Below are 20,892 nucleotides of genomic sequence, written 5' to 3' on the forward strand. Positions count from 1 at the left end.
GCGGGGACCATCGACGTTCTGTGTTTGTACAGCCCTGAGCACATTGTGATGCTGGCCCATGGCTGGGGCTCCTAGGTGCGACTGTGATATAAATCATACATAATGCACATTCATCCTTGGTGTAATTCCACCGGTCAGTGGAGTCAGCCTAGGCTTACATCGTGCTCACTGTGCCTGGAGCCCTAGGCAGAGGTGTGCTCTCAGGCCATGATCTCTCCCATCTGGGACTACAAATCTGACCGACTATCTGGGGGCACTTTTTGAGCTCAGTTGTTTAATGTTTTGGCTTTATTCCTGCCCTACATTTGCATTCACTTTTCACCAACATTTGCACCCGCAAGCTCTACTGGCTCCTCTGTTTGTGCAAAGGACATTTTCAGCTCAGGACATCAACCACTTGAAAGCACCTTTTACATAAGAACGGCCGTACTGGGTCAGACCAAAGGTCTATCTAGCCCAGTATCCTGTCTGCCAACTGTGGCCAATGCCAGATGCCCCAGAGGGAATGAACCTAACAGGTAATGATCACAGTGATCTCTCTTCTGCCATCCATCACCACCCTCTGGCAAACAGAGGCTAGGGACATCATTCCTTACCCATCCTGGCTAATAGCCATTGATGGACTTAACCTCCATGAATGTATCCAGTTCTCTTTTAAACCCTGTTATAGTCCTAGCCTTCACAACCTCCTCAGGCAAGGAGTTCCACAAGTTGACTGTGCACTGCATGAAGAAGAACTTTCTTTTATTTGTTTTAAACCTGCTGCCCATTAATTTCATTTGGTGGCCCCAGTTCTTATATTATGGAAACAAGTAAATAACTTTTCCTTATTCACTTTCTCCACATCACTCATGATTTCAATCCACTTTCCCCAATACTTATTGCCAGAGCGCTGCCCAGTGAGAGGACCACATGATTCCCATTCTAATGGGCAATGGTCTAGTGGGCGGGGCACTAAACAGGGACTCAGGAGGCCTGGGTTCTATTGGCTCTGCCACTGGCCTACTGGGTGGTCTTGGGCAAATCGCTGCACCTCTGTGTACCTCTGGTTTCCCATCTGTAAAACGACACTTGGCTTGATTGTAAAGAGCTTGGAGACCTGCTGACGAAAAGTGCTGTGTAAGAGCTAAGTATTATTATTATTTTATTATTTATTATATGCCCCCATTCACAGCTACACAGTATGGCTCAGATTGTAGAAGGCGAATAAAGTGGGAGAGAAGCTTTGTGAAAAATATTACTGAATAATTTCAGATGGCCATTTTCACAGATTTATTTACTATCTGCTTGCAGCCAATCAGAAGTGGCGGTCATCAGCTAGAACGTGTCACGAATTATTGCTGATGATTTATTATTATTATTTATATTCGAGTGGTGCCCGCAATGTGCAATGCAGAGAGAAAACATGGTCTATACCCCAAAAAACTTACAAAAGAAGGGCCATATTTACAATTGTCCAGCGCCCATAAGCGGGGCCAGATTTTTCAAAAAAGCTCAGCACCCAATATGCAACCATGGGGCTGAGCAAGTTGAAAACCTGGCCATTTATTTCAGTTCCTGCCTGGGCACTGAGATCTCTTGAAAAGTAGGCCCTGTGACCCTGATCTTGCAACTTGATGAAATCTGAGTGGGCACAGAGGTTTGCCCAAGTGTATTTGATTGCGGGATCAAGGATCAGAAAAACAAACAGATGCGGCTGGAGATGGGGAGAAAACCCCAAGCAATGTGGCTGTGTGTTGGTAGTTTTATATATGTATATATAAATGTTATATAAACCATTCATTGATTAACTCCAACTGCTCTTCTCCTGGGCTGCTATTGGTTGGCTGATTTCATGTAGGCATGGCAATAGACCTGGATCTTAAGGATATATTTGAATGAAGAATGGGCTTCCAGACCAAAGTGCCCTTTGCAGGGGATGGTATGGCAGGGAGCTTGTAGATAGCTGTAGGAGAAGTGGACAAATGACTCTGGTGTAAATGACAGAGCCCCACGAGGCAGGGGATGAGGGTGGATAAGCAGGGCCAGGCAGAGCAGCCTAGGGCCGTTGCTGTGCTTGGATGGGTTAGCTTCACTTGATTGATGAAAAGCTGCAGGGTGAAATGACTTGCTCAGGACATAAGATGAGGTTGTTCCTTTCTATAACTCTGCTCATTGCAAATATTATGCCTAGTGAAGTCTCTGGGGTGTCATTAGGATCTTTAAACTGGTGGGTTTTGTAGTGCTTTGAATCATAATTTTCAGTGTGCACGGAATTGGATCCCACAGGGTGAAGATTGCATTCCATGATTTAGTGAGGATGGTCCCTGCCCCTCGAGCCCTCTGGCTGTCAGCTGCAGGGCATCAGTCTCCCCTGGGAATTGGTTAGAGGAAAGCCATTTCCATGAGACATGGAGGAGTCCCCTTCGGTCTCCTTGCCATGGCTAGACCCTCTGCTTGTGGCCAGCGGTGCTGAGTGTACAGATTGCTGCTTTGTGTTCCCGCCAATGCCAGGATTAACCCCTCTTTCCCCCACCCCTCCCAATACCATTATTCTGGACAGGAAAGAGCCAGACTGGCTCAGTATGCAGTCAGCTTGATTCAGCCTCAAACACAAGTAGCTGCCTGCCACACACAGGAGCCCAGAATCCACTTAGCAATGGTGAGTCCTCCTGACTCCTTTTAAAAGCCCCCATTCCCTGCCTCGGACAGTGGAAAAGGGGGCAGTGAGCTGGGGAGTGTTTTGGTTGAGATTATTCCTGTGTAATAGCCTTGATACTGTGCAGTCCAAGAGAGGCCGGTCTAGTGGTCTGGGCTCTATTCCTGGCTCGGCCACAGACTCTGCATGTCACGTCACCTCCGTGCGTCAGTTTCACCCTCTCTAGCATGGTGATAATCTACATTTGGCTCAGAGAGAGAACTGACTTGTTACCAAGCCCTGCTATAACTCCAGGGCTGTTTTTTGCCTCGTGGTAGAGCACTTTGTGCCTATACGGGGCTATCTACGTGCTAGTGTAACCCAGTAGCCAGGGGGTGTTGTGGGTCCCTAACCCACAGAGGGTGTGGGTCTGTCATAGTTCTCGGCTAGAGAGACTGGATCTTTAATTCAAGATGTAGAGAGACTTGTGCTTCTAGCTCTGAAGGGCCCCACTTCAACCCAAGATGGCAGCTGTCATGTGAGCGGAGGCTCATCCAGGATTCAAACTACATTAGGTCCCAGATGCTTGGGCTTCCTCCGCCCAGAGGTGTGTAACCCACTGTGGTGGGTTATACAAACCCCTCCCTGGCCCACCGGGTTAAAAGATCATACTGGGCCCAGGTAGCCCCCCCCTCCAGGCCTGCCGAGTACGCTACGACTGGAGGAATGGGTTAGAAGGGAGCTCAGGTAAAGGGGAGGTGGACGTGCTGCAGCAGAGGGGAACCCTTCTATGGGAAGCTGGACAGGAGGTGGAGCCTGAGGAGAGACCACAGAGCAGATATGGCACCAGGCAGAGCCTTCTCCAATCACCACCTCCTTTGAGACCAGCAGGTCTTGCAGGGCTCTGCTCCTTTGGACCCCTCGTTTCTTTCTGAGTGACTGTCTGTTTGGGCTATAGGGGCGATGCCCCAAACTGAAGGGCTTTATAGGTAGGAAGTAGCTCAGGGAAGCGAACTTGCTGCAGGGACGACTCTGCTGGTGTCACCTCCCACAGGGCCCTGGGCTGGGACCAGATGCAGAGGGAGGGCCCAGGTCTCCCTACCTCATGCCCATAAGGGTGAGGCCCAGATGTGGGTGGAAAGTTGAAGAGTCCTGGCCTAAGATCAGGAACAGGCACCTCTACTGCCCTGACCGAGGCAAAGGACCAGAAGTTGGGTGTGCTAGGCACTAGGCCTCCCGGGCCTCTGAGCTCTCTATCACATCCCGTCTGTGTCTGATCCACAGAGGGTGTACAACTCCCAGCTACAGAGCCTGGCTTTTCCACCTGTCTCGCTCTGGAGGGTATCGGTTAATCCTCAGTGTCGACCAGGATGGCAGCTGTCACACCATTATGATTTCGCCCAAAGATCTCCAAAGTGCTTTACACGCAGTCATTAGTTTATCCTCACAGAATCTGGTCCCCACTCCGGCCCTCCTGAGGTGGATGACAGCCAACATCCCCGTTTCAGAGATGAGGAAACTGAGGCACAGGGCTTGTGCCGTGAGTTAGTGATAGAGTCAAGACCAGAACCCAATAATGTCAAGCCTGAGCAATGATTGCAGCGAGCCAAAGTTTAAAAAAACCTCCAACCTCCCAGCTTATTAAAAGCCATGAAAAAGTGAGAGTGGGGTGGATCGTCCTGGCTCCGTCTGAGGTGAACTGTGATGCCGCAGACAACCGAATGCATTAGCAGGAGCCGTTAGGAACAGCAGTGGCACATTCAGTGTAACACATTCTAATACAACTCTCCCTGGTGTGGGGAGCAGGGGAACCATTAAGAGACATGCGAACATGCTCTTCCCTTCTAACCCGGTCTGTGTCAGTTTGCCTAGCTGTGCAGAAAGTGGCAAGCACGGGGGACTGTTTGCTGGCGCTGTGTGAGGAAGCGGCAATAATCATCAGCCAGGCAAAGAGAGAGAACATGGTTAGGACGGGAGAGCGGGAAGCCAGGGCCAAGCAGTTTAATGAGCTGGAATTCCTTCTCTCCGCTTCCTTTACTTCCCGCACCACTTAGTAGTAGTCTTTATATTCCAGTAGTGCTTGGAGGGCACAACTGAGATCAGTGTCTCATTGCAATAGGCCCTGTACAAACCCACCATATCTGGGCCCTGAAGAGTTTACAATCCAAATAGACAAAGCAGACAACGAGAGGGAAGGGAAACAGAGGCAAAGTACTTTGCCAGTGGTCACGCAGCACAGCAGTGGCAGAGTTGGGAACTGAACTAAGGTTTTTCAGTGGTGGAGAGGAATCCGTCTGGAGAACAAGGGGCTCTTTGCCGATGGGAGAGAGTGGGGAGAACTAGGCAGAATGACAGACCCTTGAGTCGCTGCAGCTGGAGAAACCCCAGGCTTCAATGCCTGGTGGGGGAAAGCCTGCCAGGAGGGGGAGTGTGGCATCAGCCCTGCTTGGGAGCCCAGAGGCAGGCCCAGAAGCCGTCAGGAAGGCAGCGTGATCGTGGTACCCATGTGCTGGGGTGGTCCAAGAAACCTGGGCAAATCTTGCTGGGCTGGCTCCTATGAAGCCCCCGCTGTGAGGGAAAGATGATGTCCGCTGGTGCCAGCGGTGTGAAGGCACTTGGAGCCAATCGCCACTCTGGCCCATTGAGAGAAGTGTGGGGCCCTGGCACATCATGTTTGCTGGGGCCTCACCCCTTCCCATTTCGCTTTATGTACGCAGATGTCACAGAAGTTGGTGGGGGCCCTGAGCTTGGGACCCTGGTACAATTATCCCCCTTTCTCTCCTGTGCTCAGCCCAGCCCCTGCATTCACGGGGAGTGGGGGGAAGGGCAGGGAAGCAATAAAGCCATGCGGGGGTGGAGGAGGGAGAGGGCGGTTGTGTGAATGCCGCTAGCTTGTGATTTTTGTCCATCTCAATCAACCACACAATCCATTTCTCGCGGCGCTGGAGATGAAAAGGCCGCAGTGAGCGGAGGGAGTAGCAGGTGCGACCCTTGTTACTCTGAAGGCCAATTCTCTCCCTACCTGTGACAGCGCCGGTGGAGAATGCGGTTTGCCACAAATGCCTCCGACAGGCCAATCTTCTGAGATGTCACATCCTGAAGGATTCAGGGAAGGCGGCTGGTGGCTTTGTTCCAAGCTCAGGTGTGTGCCAAGGGGGCCGCAGGGAGCCGAGCAGTTTCATTCTCTTAGCCGCTATTATGGGCCGGTAAATTAAACAAGCCAGTGGCAGAGAACAAACAGCAGTGAGGTCTCCCAGGAAGACTCTTGTTAAAGGCTCCCTTTTATTTAAGGATCTGAAAGACTCCGAGGTGTGTGGTTGAGACTGGCAGCTTGGGAGGGGGGAAGGGATGCTACACTCAATACCAAGCCTTCGCTCCTGCCGCGTTCTAGATTTTAAATCGAAAAGGGTTAACTCTATAGGTGCTGGCCTGGCCTATTGTGCGGTGGGACGGTGTTTCAATTGCAGTGCTGTTGGAATGACGGCACTGCAGATGGGGCATAGGACGTGGGGCACCAATGCAGAGGTGAGGATGCCTCCGGTGCCTTATCCATTAGGCAGCACTGAAATGGTTAAATGTGTCACGGCTGCTTAGTTCCTAGTTCTGCTTTCATTGAAATCCAGGGCAAAACTCCCACTGAGTTCAGAGAAAGCAGCATCAGGGCTCAAATTTGTGAATTTCCTGGGCCAGATCCCCAGCTGCTGTCAACTGGACAAGTTCTGTCCAAGTCAATGGAGCTGCACTGATTTCGTCCAGCTGGGATCCGGGCCCCTGGCTTTAGGAGACACTTAATGGACCAGATTCTTAATTGTATTTCAGCCCTTTTGCATGGCCAGAGAGAATCTCAGCCATTGTTTCTTTGCAAGGGGATTTCAGTGGTTTGATGTATGGCAGGAGTTTTTAAAAACTCCGTGTGTCGTCCTTCCTCTAACACACTTCGTGCTTCGCTCCTTTCATCTGAGAATCTCAAAGCACTTCACACACGATTAGCTAAGCTGCACTGCAAGGCAGGCAAGTGCATTTCTGCTGCTTTGGGGTTCTACAGCTCCTGCCAACGAAGGATCTCTCAGCTCTTTATAGACATTAATCCATCTCCCAGCCACCCTGCATAGCAGGGGTCGGGACTATCCCCATATTACACATGGTGGAGGAGAGCAATGAAATGATTTGCCACGGCCAGTTTTTCAGCAAGGATTAGGGTGTTTCACCAGACAAGTGATCTGTCCCCTTTATTTTAGGGGGGTTAGTTTGGATTATTGGATTGAGGCTGAGAATCAGGAAAACGTTCCTAACAGGGAGAGGGTTATTGAAGGATTTTGTGCCCCATCACCATGGCATCTGAGCCCTTCACCAGCTTCGGTGTACCTATGGGAAGCACCATTGTCCCCATTTTACAGATGGGAAATTGAGGGACTAACGGCCAGATGTTCAAAGGTATTTAGGCACTGAAAGGCGCAGCTTGGTGCCTAACTCCTGTTTAACAATCCCACGAGGCACCTATCTGCATCTTTAGCACCTAAATCCCTTTAACAATCTGGCCCTGAATGACTTGTCCAAGACCGCAGAGCGAGGCTGTAGCAGAGCAGGAGACTCTCCCAAGTCCCAGGATAGCACTAACCCCTGGGCCATCCTTCCTCAGGAATATTCTTACCATTCCCCCCTGGAACGGTGGCACAGAGAGATGCAGTGACTAGCCCTGGGTCACGGCCCAGTGGAGAAGCAGACCCAGATCTAACAGTCCAATATCTTAATCTCAAGGCTGTCCTTCCTCAGCTATTAAAGTGTGAAGTAGTGTCTCCAAGAGAGAGATGGGAACCCTGTTCCAGGGCTACAGAGCACAACCTAGAGCACAGTCCTACACGGTCACCGAGCCGGACCTGACAAGGCCCGCTCCATCTCACACGTCTGTTATTCTATGATTAGTCCCCTGTCGTTCAGGGCATTTCCCCACCTGCCGGGTGCATCCCCCCACAATAGCAGTCATTTCCACCGACGACAACCCCTCCTTTCCTGGACCATGCTCCAGGAGTGTCTCTCCACTGAGCCACGGGGCTACATTTGCTGACGGTTTGGGCTCATGCCACTGCACCCTTGACAAACAGGTGCGAGTGGAATTGATGCCTGCTTGGGCACCTTCAGAAGATGGCACAAATGGTGCTAAAATCTGCACTAGATAGGAAAGAGAGTGTTGGGGATGTGGCCTGTAACCCATACCCATGTGGTGCTCTCAGAAGCAGACTGGGTCATGAGTGAGGTGCAAATACTTTGAAACTGCTGGTATATGTCTGAGGCTGAAAAACATCTAGCCCCAGCTATTCTGCCTGGCCCCATTAAACCAGCCAGGGACAATATGAGAGACACGCAGCAGCACCTAGTTCCCATTGTGGCTGATTTCAGAGACGAGGAAGAAGGGTCCAGGACCAAAGGCCCAATGGACCTCATAAAGCCTCAGTTATTGCCACAACAGCATTTAGAGGCTGCTCGTTCATGTCTTGCAAAGCCCCAAATGTTGGCTAACTGCTCAGTCCAAAGGACAAGTGTGCTAACGCGGAAACTGCTATGTGTTGTGCTTGTGCGTGCCTGAAAAAGGGGTCAGACCAGGTGAAAAAGAGCTAATTTTTGGTGCCTCCACTACTCAGCAAAGCCACCGCAAGGAATCAGTTATGCCTGGTGCAGTGAATTGCACTGAGGTTGGTGCAATTCTTATCACACCTGATTTCCCCTGCATTTAAGGACCAGCACGTGATTTGCTAAGATTTTGAACCTTCACTTTCCTTCTGAAAATTCAACACTGCATTCTGGGCTTCCTCCCCTCTGAGCCTGCAAGTGCCCCAGCAGTCATACGCTTCTGCAAATCTAGGCCACCCAATAACTGGTTCGCAGCAAATTACCGACAGACTAATAGCGGCTAATTTAGTGGGAGTTCCAGAGGTTGCTCAAATCAATCGATTGAGGCAAAATATATGAGGGAAATCAATAGCTTTCCAGAAGTAAAAAGATGTATTGTGTAATTAGCCAATGTGGCGAAGACTGTTTCAAGGTGAGGCGAGTGAATCCTCAGCTGCCCCTAAGGTGCAGGCAGGGTCCATGTCAAAGTGGAGCTGGCCAGCCATAGCAGCAGACAAGCACGGCTTCTTTGTGCATGGGAAAGGTGGAAGAACCTTGACTCAGTGGTCGGTTCCTGGCCCTCTAGCCTTGAGGGCTGCTGGGCAGAGAGCTTCAGAGTGGGGGAAAGGTGATGAAATGTCCCCTGGGTGTGTCTCCACTTGCTGAGGTGATAGTTAGCTAGGAAATCAGAGATGCACTTAATCATAAAGCCTCTTTTAAGTGTCGGCTCAGAGAGGCTGGTTGGATTGTATGCTGAGAACCTTGCACTTCACAGGAGGCTTCTAGGGAAGGAGTCCCCAGTCACATGCATCTCTCTGGAGAGGGAAGGACGTGATCCTGAATAGCAAATCTGCAGAGGAAGGTGGGAGAGGCAAGCACTTGCTAGTTCCAGGTTACCTGCAGATGCACTTACTGGAGGTGAAAGTGTGGCCTGTCAGAGGCAGACGAGCAGTTTATCTGGCGTTAGGGTAAGTGTGGATGCTTCCTCCCTTCAGAGTACTTAGCACAGATTGCTGCCTTTACATTCATTTCCTTGGCTGACGGCTTAAATAGTGGCCCTACTGATTTTTCTCCTTCGGTTTGACATTATCCCATAGGCATGAGGAGTTAGAAAATAGCAATAAATTAAAGGGCTGGTTAGTATGCCCCTTACCCTTGCAACTGCTCATGGGTAATCCCACCCTGATTATAACCGGGGAGCAGCTCTTGATGACACGCTATGATTTTACAGCCTGATACAAGGGTCAGGGAGATTGTCCCCATGCCTCAGGTAACTGAAACAAATGGTGGAAATTCAGGAAGCGGTGGCAGCAAAAGCAATTATAAACAGGCCTTTTGTAACCCCCACCCCTTCGTCTGCATGCTCTGTGTTCTGGGGCGCTGGGAGGGCCTGGCTGTGAGTTGGGGCTTGATACACCGGTTACTGACTGTGGTGTCCAGTGATCACTCAGACCCCGGTCCTCAAAGATATTTAGGGGTCTTTAGATGCCTATTTATTTTTGAGTATCTGGGCCTCAGAGCTTAATGTGCTTGGGAGAGATTGCTCACAGAATCCCACCCAGACTCTTTAGCTGGGAAGCTCAGCCCTTAAAGATACAGCCTCCAGTATCCCCAGTACAGGATACTAAACTTGACTGAATATAGCAAATCCTTTTCTCTTGTTCATCGTCATCAAGTGAACACTCCTTGGCCAAGAGGACTGTGGATTTGCTGAGAGCACTGCTCATTAGGCGCTTGATCTGAAGCTCTTTGGGCTCCCATTGTCTTCAATGTGCTGTGGACCAGGCCTAAATGGCTTGACGGTCGAGTACTTAAACAGTTTTACTTTCTGTGGGGCTGACCCTGCTCCCATGGAAGCCAATGGGAGTTTGGCTGTTGACGTGAGGCGCTCGGAGACTTCGGCGATGAGCGCTGTATAGGAACCTATCCAGACCAAACTAGCCTTCCAGGGAGCATTAGCATTGTGAGGAGCCAATGAACATGCAATGCTGGATTTTCCTTCAAGCTGGGGATGGAACAGCACCGCCGAACCATGGCACAGCAGCTGACTCCTCCAGCCAGGAAGTCCCCCCACCCCCGTGCTGCTTCTGCTCCTGGAACACCCCCATGTCAGCATTTCTAGTGGGGATGATAATACCCAGATTTCCCATCATGCTTCCTGTTCGGGTCAAAAACCCAGCTCCAAGGAGCAAGTTGTGTGTAAATAGAAAATAGTGTGTGTGTGTGTGTGTGGGAGAATTCAAGGAGCCGGCCTCATCCCTGGTATATAGTTAAGGGATGGATTCAGCTTCAGACTGTTGGCTTTTCTCTGTAAAGCCCTGTGTGTTGCAGTTCCTATGATCTCCTAGGCTGCCTGTCTCCTTGCATTTGAACCCAACCGGCGAGATCAGTTGGGCCACTCGCACAGTCAGCCCCGAGCTCTGTGTGGCTGGGGCAGGATGTTTTCAGGGTGAAGGTTCTTCCTTCTAGGATTCGGTTTCCCCCCTGCCCCTTCCAGTCCTGACTCAGTCCAAGTGGACTGACCTCAGACCTACCTGTTTATCCAGGCTGCTGCCTGACCTGGGCTAGGGAGGGGGCTGAGTTTCTGCTGGTGCCTGGGGAGCGTCTGTGTTGCAGGCAGTGTTGTTCTAAGGCACGGTCACATATAGGAGCTGACAGCAAATTGTACGTGGGCCCAGAAGCACATCTCACCAATTGGAAAGCTCGTCAGTGAGGTTCTTCAAACTTTTCTGAAGGGCGGCAAAGGTTCCCGGTTCCCGTTGGCATCTCAGGGTGGTTGAGTTGGGTCAGTTACTGGATCTGGACCAGTCTGACTTTCCTTGACACTGGATTTTTAGCTGGTGTAAATCAGCAAAGCTCCATCGCCTTCAGTGATCTCTACGTTCCCTGTGCAGCTAGTGAAGTTTTCCTCTCCTTCTTCCCTTCTCCTCCCGCTCCCCCGCCAATCCCTTCTGGCAGGGGAGAGTGGCTAGAGACAGGGTCCTTTTTCATCGTTGACAGCCCATGAATATTCATGGGGGAATATTAAAAATGTCTGCCCTATCTAGAATTAGTCATGGGGCTCTGGATAGATCCAGGATGCTTATTACAGTGGCACTGATGTCACCCACCTGTTCTGCTGTCATATACCAGGTCGCGTGGAGCTGCGGCCAAGGCGTGATTGAAGTGCTGGCCCTCATTACTCATTATGAGCGGCTCTGGCTCATCCAGCCAAGCAGGGCTGGCTCCATCCCTCTACCTGTGTGTTCTCTCACACCCTAGCCAAAGTGCCGTGGCCGTCGGGAACTGTTTGCGACTCTAGGTAGAGGCATCTGGACCTAAATGCATCCCCTCAAATTAAGCAGCACCTTCTCGAAACACAAGGACGCCTCTCTACATAGAAGGGCCCAACGCTTTTGCCTTTGATTTTGCAGCCCAGCATGTCCATAGCTTGTGTCTATTTTGTTCCCGCAAAATTCACAAGAAAGCGCTTTGCTCAAGGTTGCCTAGTCAGAGATCCTGAGGCAGGGTCCCCAGGTAAAGCTACCTCACACGTGACATTACAGGGCAAATGGAGAAGCAGCTTTATTTCAATCAGACGCTGACACAGAGAAAGTCCTGCTACCCAGCTCCATAAAACCAGGAGTGGGGAATTGCCATCCTCACACACAGGACCTCTAATGAGACCTCCTCCCCTTGCTTAACGGCACAGTCTGAATCTCAGTACGTCGTACCTTAATCTGGCTGGCAAGGAGTCACCCTCTTGGTCTTGCTTGGGAGACCATTATAAGCGGGCGAGCCAGGAAAAAGCACTTGGGAGTCCTGATTCCCAGTCTCTTGCTCTAACCCCTAGGTTACGCTCCCTCCAACGGCTGGGAATAGAACCTAAGAGTCCCAGCTCCGCGTACGCTGCTCCGCCAACTAGACAATGTTGCCTCTTCCCATGCCACGCACCTTCCCTTGCTTCCCCAGAAGGGATCTGGCAGGTGGTGGTGCTGCCCTGGGGTGGGATGTGGCATGGTTTCACTGCTGTTCTGAGCCCAGCAGAAATTCACCCTTTCCCTTTGTTCCCCGTGAGGTAGGGACACCTGGTCCCTTTCTCCTTTGAGTTCTGGTTAAGTAGAAGAAAATCCTCGAATGAGCTGGGAGGTGGGGCTGTACAAACGCAGACCCCAAATAGCCCAGGACTCCTATCTGCATCCTGAACAATGATCAGGTCCCAGCTCTCCAGGGGCGGGGGGCTCCCCTCTGACTCTTCCTGCTGTCAGTGAGCTCACCAGCATTTCCTCCGTGCTGTATTTGGGGGGGGATATTGTTAGTCATGTGAGATTTCCACCATGTGGCGTTAACGTCACATGGGAATGGCTTGTGCAACCTTGGTGTAGCTAAATTGACCCCTGATTTGTCCCATAGCCTGAATCCTGGACGTAACCCCAAACATAATCTGGATCTCAGCGTCGCTCCCTCGCTCCGAGCCTCATTCTACTGATTCTAATCTATGTAGAACTCTTCCCTGAGGACCAGAGTCTGATCTCATACACAGCAGACGTATGCTGGTGTAACTCCACTGACTTCAGTGGAGATCTTGCAGGTTTACACCGACAGCGGGCTCCCTGCATCCATCTCCCATCGCGTCTCTCGCCATCTCTTCTCTTCTATCTTCTGTCGACTAGATTTATATTCCAAAACCCACAACTTGGTTGCTGAGAAGTGAATGTAGCCAATAGCTAGTTAGTGCATGTCCATGCAATGCTATTGTCCTGCTGCAAAGCTCTCCATCCTGCCAGCAGAAGGAACACAAGTGAGCTGACAGATCTGCTTCCCCAGGCTGCCGTGACATTGACGGTGGTTTTAATAAGCTTGGAAGTGCGTGAGCCCGGCGCAGGCATGTTGTCTCAGGCTTTATGAGGAAGGCAGACAAAAAAAGTAAATCAGTGTTTGCCGAAAGGGAAAAAAAAGGACAAAACTCTTAAGAGAGGAAAGAGGAAAAAAATATTGTCGAGCTTCTGAGAGGGTGGTAGGCACAGCAGAGTGAGAAACAAAATTTAATTTAAAAGGAGAGACGTGCTAGACAGAGTCTCTTTCCCTTCCAGAAACTCAGACAGAACGGAACAAATCCACGCACTGCAGCTAATAGAGCCCAGCACACCAGGCCTGAGTCTCAGATACTCCATGCCTGCATCTGGGGCAAGGAGGGGAGGAAAAGGAGGATTTAAGCCACCTGTGATTGTGCAGGGACCTGCTTGGTCCCAGGTGTAAGTTAGAGCAGCCCCAAGGACTGCTCTAACTCTTGCTCCATTTCCAATGGTCTCCAAAGGCCCCGGGGTGGCAGAGAGTAACCAGAATGAAGTGCACTTCAATGCCCCCTTTTGATGCTCCCCCCCATCCACTTCCTATGCTACGGAGTTGGTATAGAGCAGCGGTTCTCAAACTGTGGGTCGCGAGCCCATTTTAATGGGGTTGCCAGGGCTGGTGTTAGACTTGCTGGGGCCTGGGGCCAAAGCCGGAGGGCTTCAGCTCTGGGCCCCACCCTTTCCCTTCTCCCAGGGTGGTGGGACTAAGGCTTTGGCTTTACTGCCTGGGGCAGTGGGACTCAGATGGTCTCAGGCTGCGGTCCCCCCTCTTGGGGTCGTGTACTAATATTTGTCATCAGAAGGGGGTCACGGGGCAATGGCATTTGAGAACCGCTGGCTTTGGTAGCTATAGGCCAGGTGGTAACCTCTGTGCTCCAAGAAGCTCGGCTTCATGCTGCTACTGTGGTTCAATCCTGGCCTGGGGTGGAGGGTGAGGCTGTGGCATGCTGGGTGCCCTGCCATGCTGTCCTTCAGCTGAAGCATTAAGCTGAGGCCCCTTGTGTGTGTTCCTGGTTGCCCAGTTGATATGGCAGGTTGCAAGTGGAGTACGGGATAACCACAGAGACCTGGCCAGCACTTGCTCTTGGTGCAAATGGATCCTAATCTCCCAGGTGGGATGTCAGCGACTGCTGAGCACTTAGGCCAGAAAAGGGCTCCGCACCCACAAATGGGGCCGGACTTTCAAAGTGCTCAGCCTGCCATGGGCCCCCCAGTGTGCTGAGTTCTCTGGAAGAGCCAGCGACTCATTTTGGGTCTGTCTCAGGCTGGCTGGCCCCTTCAGGGGAGTCAGGCTCAGCTTGGCCTGTGACGCAGCAATTATCCCCCGGCTTAACAGCAGTGATTGGACACAGCTGGGAATGGGTGAGGCGGCAGTTGAAGTTTGTATTTTCATACGGGGTTTGTCTGGGAGCTCCAGGCAGGAGCCTGGGGAGCCCTTTGCCCTGACAGAAGGGTGAACCTGTAGGGGTGATGGTGCCTGAGACGAATACAGGTATATAGTGGGGCCAGGAGACAGGCCTGCTGCTTGGCTGAGGGAGGAGGAAGCCCAGGGAAGAAGCCGAGGGGAACCGGAATAGCCAGGCCTTGCCTGCTTGCTCCAAGATTCCTGTGCAGAGAGGGGAGCCTGGGTTGCCCTGCTGGCCCACTGAACGCAGCGGTGTGAAGACCGTGGAGACCAAGGGTGAAAGTATTAGCAGGTCTGGACTGGATCGAAGACTTGACGGGAGGCCACTGGATTCTTGTTTGTTTGACTCTGTTACCCCGGAAGCGGGGAGGCTTTAAAGTGACCTGGTTGGAGGGATGAGTCATGACAAGAGGCACCACAGCAGGGCTGGAGCAGCTGTCAGCAGGGGGTGCTAGACAAGGAGATCCCGCAATGCCCCACCATGAGGAGAGCACTGGTGGTGAGTCCACTCCTTTACAGGCTCCTAAATGGGAAATGAGCTTTTGGGAAAATCTGGCCCTTGATGGCTCCTGGGCTTGCCCTGCTGGTGGCAAACACATTGTTTTGTGAACTGCTGAGAGGCATCTCCTAGGATGACTGACTAGTGCAATGCAAAGCCACGGGGCAGGAACCTTAGGGTCCGATCAATGGGAAAACTCTCATTGGCTTCAGAAGCTTTGGACCGAGCTCTAAATCCTTTGTCATGGCAGGCCCTAGGCATCCCAGGCCAGACACAGAATGTGCAGGGAAAATCTGAGCCCCAAGACCGTCCATAGCACCAAGAACATAGCCCTGGCCCTCCTAAAAAGCCTTCTCCTGTGGGCTGTCTTTGGGGTTTTCTTTGCATCGCAGACCAGCTTGCTGTCTGAACAATTGATTTTGAATCATGCACTTGTGGACTCTTTTAGCTACAGTGTCTCTAAGGAGAGCAGCACCCAGCGCTGATGAGCTGCAATTTCCGACCTCTTCTTACTTGAACACAACCACACGGCTTCATTCCACAATAGATTAATGATCAGCATGTTCCTGGGCTGAAGATTTGTTTAACATACTTCAGCCTGGTGTGAACTGTCACAGTTGAATAATTAACCTCTAGCGACAGAAGCCCAGAATGGAAATCCTGACATTATGATTAATGATCTAGTTTGTTATGGTAATGTCTAGGGACCAGCCGAGAATGGGGCCTCATGGCTAGGGCCCTACCAAATTCACGGTCCATTTTGGTCAATTGCACAGTCATAGGATTTTAAGAATAATAAATTTCACGGTTTCAGAGATTTAAATCTGAAATTCCATGGTATTGTAACCGTGGGGGGTCCCAGACCAAAACAGAGTCGTGGGGTGGGGGGTGTCACAAGGATAGGGAGGTTGTGGTATTGCCACCCTTATGTCTGTGCTGCTGCCTTCAGAGCTGGGCGACTGGGGGGAAGCTGCTGGTCAGGCTCTGAGATCTGAAGGTAGCGCCAGGAGCAGTGCAGAAGTAAGGTTGGTAATGCCCTACCATGCCACCCTCACTTCTGCACTGCTGCTGGCGGCAGCGCTGCCTTCAGAGCTGGGCTCTCGGCCAGCAGCCATCGCTCTGCAGCTGCCCAGCTCTGTGAAATCTGGTCTCCCCTACAATCGCCAGATTTCACAGGGGAGATCAGATTTCATGGTCTGTGATGCGTTTTACACAGCCGTGAATTTGGTAGGGCCCTACTCGTGGTGCAAGGCACTGGACTGACACAGAGTAGCAGATGGTCCCTGCCCTGAAAAACTACAATCTATATAGATCAGACTGGGGGGGGAAGGGGGGGAAGAAGGGGGACACAGCAGCTTGGGGGCTGTTACGGATGGAGAGTAGAGAAGTAGAGACAGATAGCATATAAAACAAAAAAAACCCCCAAACTCCAAAAAAACAACTTTTTTTTCATCTCTTGATTTTAGAGCCTTAGTAGAATTGGTGGTGACGGGGAATGGCTTTTTTTCTCCAACTTTTTTTTTTTCAAAAAATTTTTGAAGAAAAAATTATTTTTTTATTTTTGAAAAATTTTTTTTTTTTTTTTTTAATTTTTTGTTTTTTTTTTTTTTTTTGGGGGTGGTGTGGGGGAGGAGGTTGGTAAAATGGGAAAAAAAAAAATTTTTGTTTTGAAATATTTTTTTTTTTTCTTTCAAAAATGTTCATGGAAAACACCATTTTCTAACCAGCTCTAATAATTTTTTCCCAAGGTTGTGGCCTTAAGTCAGGCAGAGAAGTGATGAAATGCTGTAAGTGAGCACCTTCTGCTAAGGCTTCCAGGCTAGCCGCAGACTTTCTGCCACTTAACCTTTTTGGGACAAACAGGCATAAGTGTAACCCAGTCCCTCAGTGTGGCACTGTCACCCTCTAGTGGTGACTGGGCCATGCATAGTGGTTGAGGAGTACAGCTGGGCAGGAACCAGAATTTTGGTCCCTTGGAAACTTTTACTTTTCCAAGTTGTTTTTCATTCCAAGCTAGAACAAAAAGTTGGAAATAAGAAATTTTCTGCAGGATGGAAATGTTTAAAAACTCAATTTTTGTAAGAATAAAATGGAATTTTTCAAAAATTTCTGGGTAGGTAAGCTGGCTCTCCAGATGCCTGGATGCCCTGCTTAGCTGGAGAGCTGGCCAGTGCGGGGAGCCAGGCAGTCCACCCAGCAAATGGTCTTGGAACCTTTCAATTCTTCCAAATTAGCATTTTCAGATGGAACGTTTTTGACCAGCTCTATTGATGAACCAGCTTGGCTACCAGAGCTGGCTCTTTAGCTCAGGCAGTAGAGTGGTATGCTTTAAGATTCATGGGTCTCAGGTTTTATTCCCCACTGCCAATGACCTGCACAGTGTTCCATATCCAACCCAAAGATGAATTCTGCTCTTAGGCGGAGCCAACATCTGGGGTATCCCCTAATTTCAATGGACTTTTAACTCCAGTGACTATAGTAAAGCCACTAGCAATAGACACTTGTTCTCTTTTCCTCTCTCATGCACACATACCCTAAAACAGCACTGACTCTTTCAAATCCCCACACAGCACGGCCTTTCCTCCTTTGCTGGAAGTTTCATGTTTCAAATTCCCTTGTCCTTCAAACACCCAGTGCACGCTAGGTTCACAGTGGCAGGGAGCGTCAGGCAAGTGGTGAGGTGCTGTTTGGTAATCAGAGGTGATAGTGTTTTCCACAGCTTGTAGCTAAAGATAAGTGTCTTTCTCTACACTGTGACCCAAGCTGTCTGCAAAGGACAGGACAAAGATCTGGTGTGGCCAGGAGTGTGTCTTCATCTCTGTCCGTATTGCTAGATTAGGTAGACTCTGTAAATACGAATACAAGCAGGCAGTTACTGTGATCACCCTGGTTCCCAATTCAGTAAGGTGTCTAACACAAAGCATAGGAGATGTCCCATTGGGATTACACATGTGCTTAAAGCAGGGGTGGGCAAACTTTTTGGCCTGAGGGCCACATCTGTGTGGGGAAATTGTATGCAGGCCCATGAATGTAAGGCTGGGGCAGGGGGTTGGGGTGCGGGAGGGAGTGCAGGGTGTAAGGGGGGTGTGGTGTGCAGGAAGGGGCACAGGGCAAGGGGTTGGGGCAGAGGAAGGGGCTCAGGGCAGGGGGTTGGGGTGCAGGCAGGAGGCTCAGGGCAGGGGGTTGGGGTGCAGGAGGGGTGCAGGCAGGAGGCTCAGGGCAGGGGGTTGGGGTGCAGGAGGGGTGTGGCAGGGGGTTGGGGTGCAGGCAGGAGGCTCAGGGCAGGGGGTTGGGGTGTGGGCTCCAGCCTGGCACCGCTTACCTTGAGCAGCAACAGGGTGGCAGCGGCGCACAGCAGGGCTAAGGCAGGCTCCCTGCCTGCCCTGGCCCTGCCCCGCTCCCGGAAGTGGCCGGCACCACATCCCTGCGGCCCCTGGGGGAGGGAGGGGCAGAGGGCTCCACGCGCTGCCCTTACCGGCGGGTACCTCTCCCGAAGGTCCCATTGGCCGCAGTTCCCTGTTCCCGGCCAATAGGAGCTGCGGGGGGCAATGTCTGCAGTGTGCGTGGAGGTCTCTCCCCCACCCCCCGTCCCCCCAGGGCCGCAGGGACTGGATGCCATTGATGCCATGGGGGTGGCAGTCCTGCGGGACAGATCCAAAGCCCTGATGGGCCGGATCCAGCCCATGGGCCGTAGTTTGCCCACCCTGGCTTAAAGTTAGGGATATGCTGATGTACCTTGCTGGACTGGGGCCATAATATCAGCCTAAATTCTTACTTTATATGCATATGCCATATAATAATAATAATTCATAATACTTCTCTATAGTGCCTTTCCAATGAGGGTCTCAAAGCATTTTACCAACCTTAATTAATAAGACGAAACCCTCACATAGAGCCTATTCCTGCTCTCATTGAAGTCAAATGTGAAACTCCCACTGACTCTGCCGGTGGCAGGCCCAGCCTTCAAACTATAAGGAGGATGCAGACTGGCCAGTACGCCCAAGCTAAGGTGTCTCAACACCCATTAGAACCCAGCTTTTGTCCCCAGCCCTCGGTGGAACCAGCTCATCGTCAGAGTTTGGGCAGAATTACTGGGTCCTGAGCAGGGTTTGGTGGAATCAGACAGGAGTTGAGAGGAAGGGGTGAAATCTGACTAGGTCGGAGCAGTCTGCTGGTTCTGGAGAGAAGTGGACGTACTGAACAGGGCTGGTTAAAAATGATTTTTTTCCCCATGCAAAAATGTTTTAAAATATTTCTTCTTTTTTATTTTATTTTTATTTTCTGGGTAAGAAAATATATTGATTCAAAATGCCGTGACCAGCCTTTGTTTGAGTAGCTGAAAAATTCCTCATTTGTGTGGGATCCTTTTTCAGAGAAAGCATGTGGGGCAGGACCAGAGCTGATGCATCGGCTTGGTGGGATTTTTCCCAGGTCCAGGCTGAAGTGGGTGTGTGTGTTGTATCACATTTGCTGTGGCAGTCTCTAGCAGGAATACACATTACCTTTCTCTTCCTCCGTGTGACTTTTTTTCCCCTTCCAACTCCAGGTAGAATAATTACTCAAAAACAGACAGAAGAAGAAACAACAACCTGTCTCCGAGGCCTGGACTTACCCAGATATGCAGTACAGTGCGTATGAGAACCATCCCGCAGGGCCATGCCAGTGTCTGGGAGAACTCACTCCTGGTGAGTTAAAATCCATCCTGTAAAATGGAGAACTTCTCTGACTGTATCCACACTGACTCCTTTCTCCACTTCCCATCCTATTCCCTCCTTCCATACCAACCAGATCCTTGCCTGAATAGCTGAATACCATAAGCCCAACCCCAAACAAGTCTCCACTCCCTCTCCCGACCCCCACCAACCGGCAGGCCATACCCAAACAAGCCCCCTCCTTTGGGTGGTGGTCCACTGGAGGAACGGGCTTATGGATCCACACACTCTTTATTGGGCTTGGCCTAGGTTGCCTGGGCCAATCTGATAAATTCTGGAGCTTTTCCGAGGCCGGGGGTGGAGTGGGGAAGGGGCCAGGAGAGCTGTGAGAGTTGAAGGTGGTAGCTAGTTCGACTGAGAGAGACCTCAGCCAAGGTCAAGGTATGTGTCTGCATTGGGCATGGATTTATCGGCACCTAAAAATTAAGATGAGGGCTCAGCTCAGGAGCTGGACTGAGGTTTGGACTGGTCCCTCTTTCTCTAGTCCAACCCTTCTGGCTCTGTGCTGAACCGATTTCACTGAGGTGGGCCAGAAGCTCTCCGGAGACCCAGGAGACAATTTCTCTCCTGTTTCTGGCCAAGCTGCAGCCGGAGTCTCCAGACAGCCTCTTATATAAGGCATCAATATTTAAAGAGGAAAAATGTTTCCTCTTGGAGTAGTAAAGCCACTTTATAAAAATTATGTGTGTTCTGGTCAGGGCCCCTGGGAGAAGGGTTCACCAGCTGCAGAGACGCACGATTCCAGGTGAATTGTTGGGGCAAAGCACTGGCATGGCTCAGTCTGGTTTTTCCTGGCAGCACAGCGATTTGTGACAGCCATCGGGCCGTTAGATGCTCCTGAATGTGGGCTGCAGGGGGCGCTGTTAGCTGCCTTTGTACCTGCTGGAAGGGGGCAGGAGCTGTTCTGCTTCTGCTACAGGAGCATGAGAGGAGACACAGAGGATCAGTCTCTATTCCCCAAGCACCATCCATCATTCCCACAGCGTGCAAACTCCTGAGATGGGTTCATCTTCTTTCTGCATTGTGTGAATCCCAGGGTTAAGGCCCTGATTCAGGAGAGCATGTGTGGCAGTGCGTTCCTGAATCAGGGCCTTTGTGTTTCATGGCACTCCTAAGGCAAGGTACTGCAATGGGGTTGTTCTCCCCAAGTGCCTTGGCTTACTTTTCACAAGAGTGAGACGGGTGGGGGGAGAGCTCCAGTTTGCTCAAATTCCATTCTG

At 50.9% G+C, this 20,892-nt stretch overlaps 1 long non-coding RNA gene across 3 annotated transcripts in view; it reads left to right on the top strand.

The window, feature by feature from the left end:
* LOC120383682 overlaps positions 1 to 20,892 on the top strand; it is a 57,152-nt gene that overhangs the window by 13,689 nt on the left and 22,571 nt on the right. For all 3 annotated transcript variants that reach the window (XR_005588497.1, XR_005588496.1, XR_005588498.1), the window contains exon 2: positions 19,507 to 19,645. This is a non-coding gene — a long non-coding RNA (uncharacterized LOC120383682). The remainder of the gene's footprint in view (positions 1 to 19,506; positions 19,646 to 20,892) is intronic.

This window comes from Mauremys reevesii, linkage group 15 (assembly GCF_016161935.1).
Source record: "Mauremys reevesii isolate NIE-2019 linkage group 15, ASM1616193v1, whole genome shotgun sequence".
NCBI classification, from domain to species: Eukaryota; Metazoa; Chordata; order Testudines; family Geoemydidae; genus Mauremys; species Mauremys reevesii.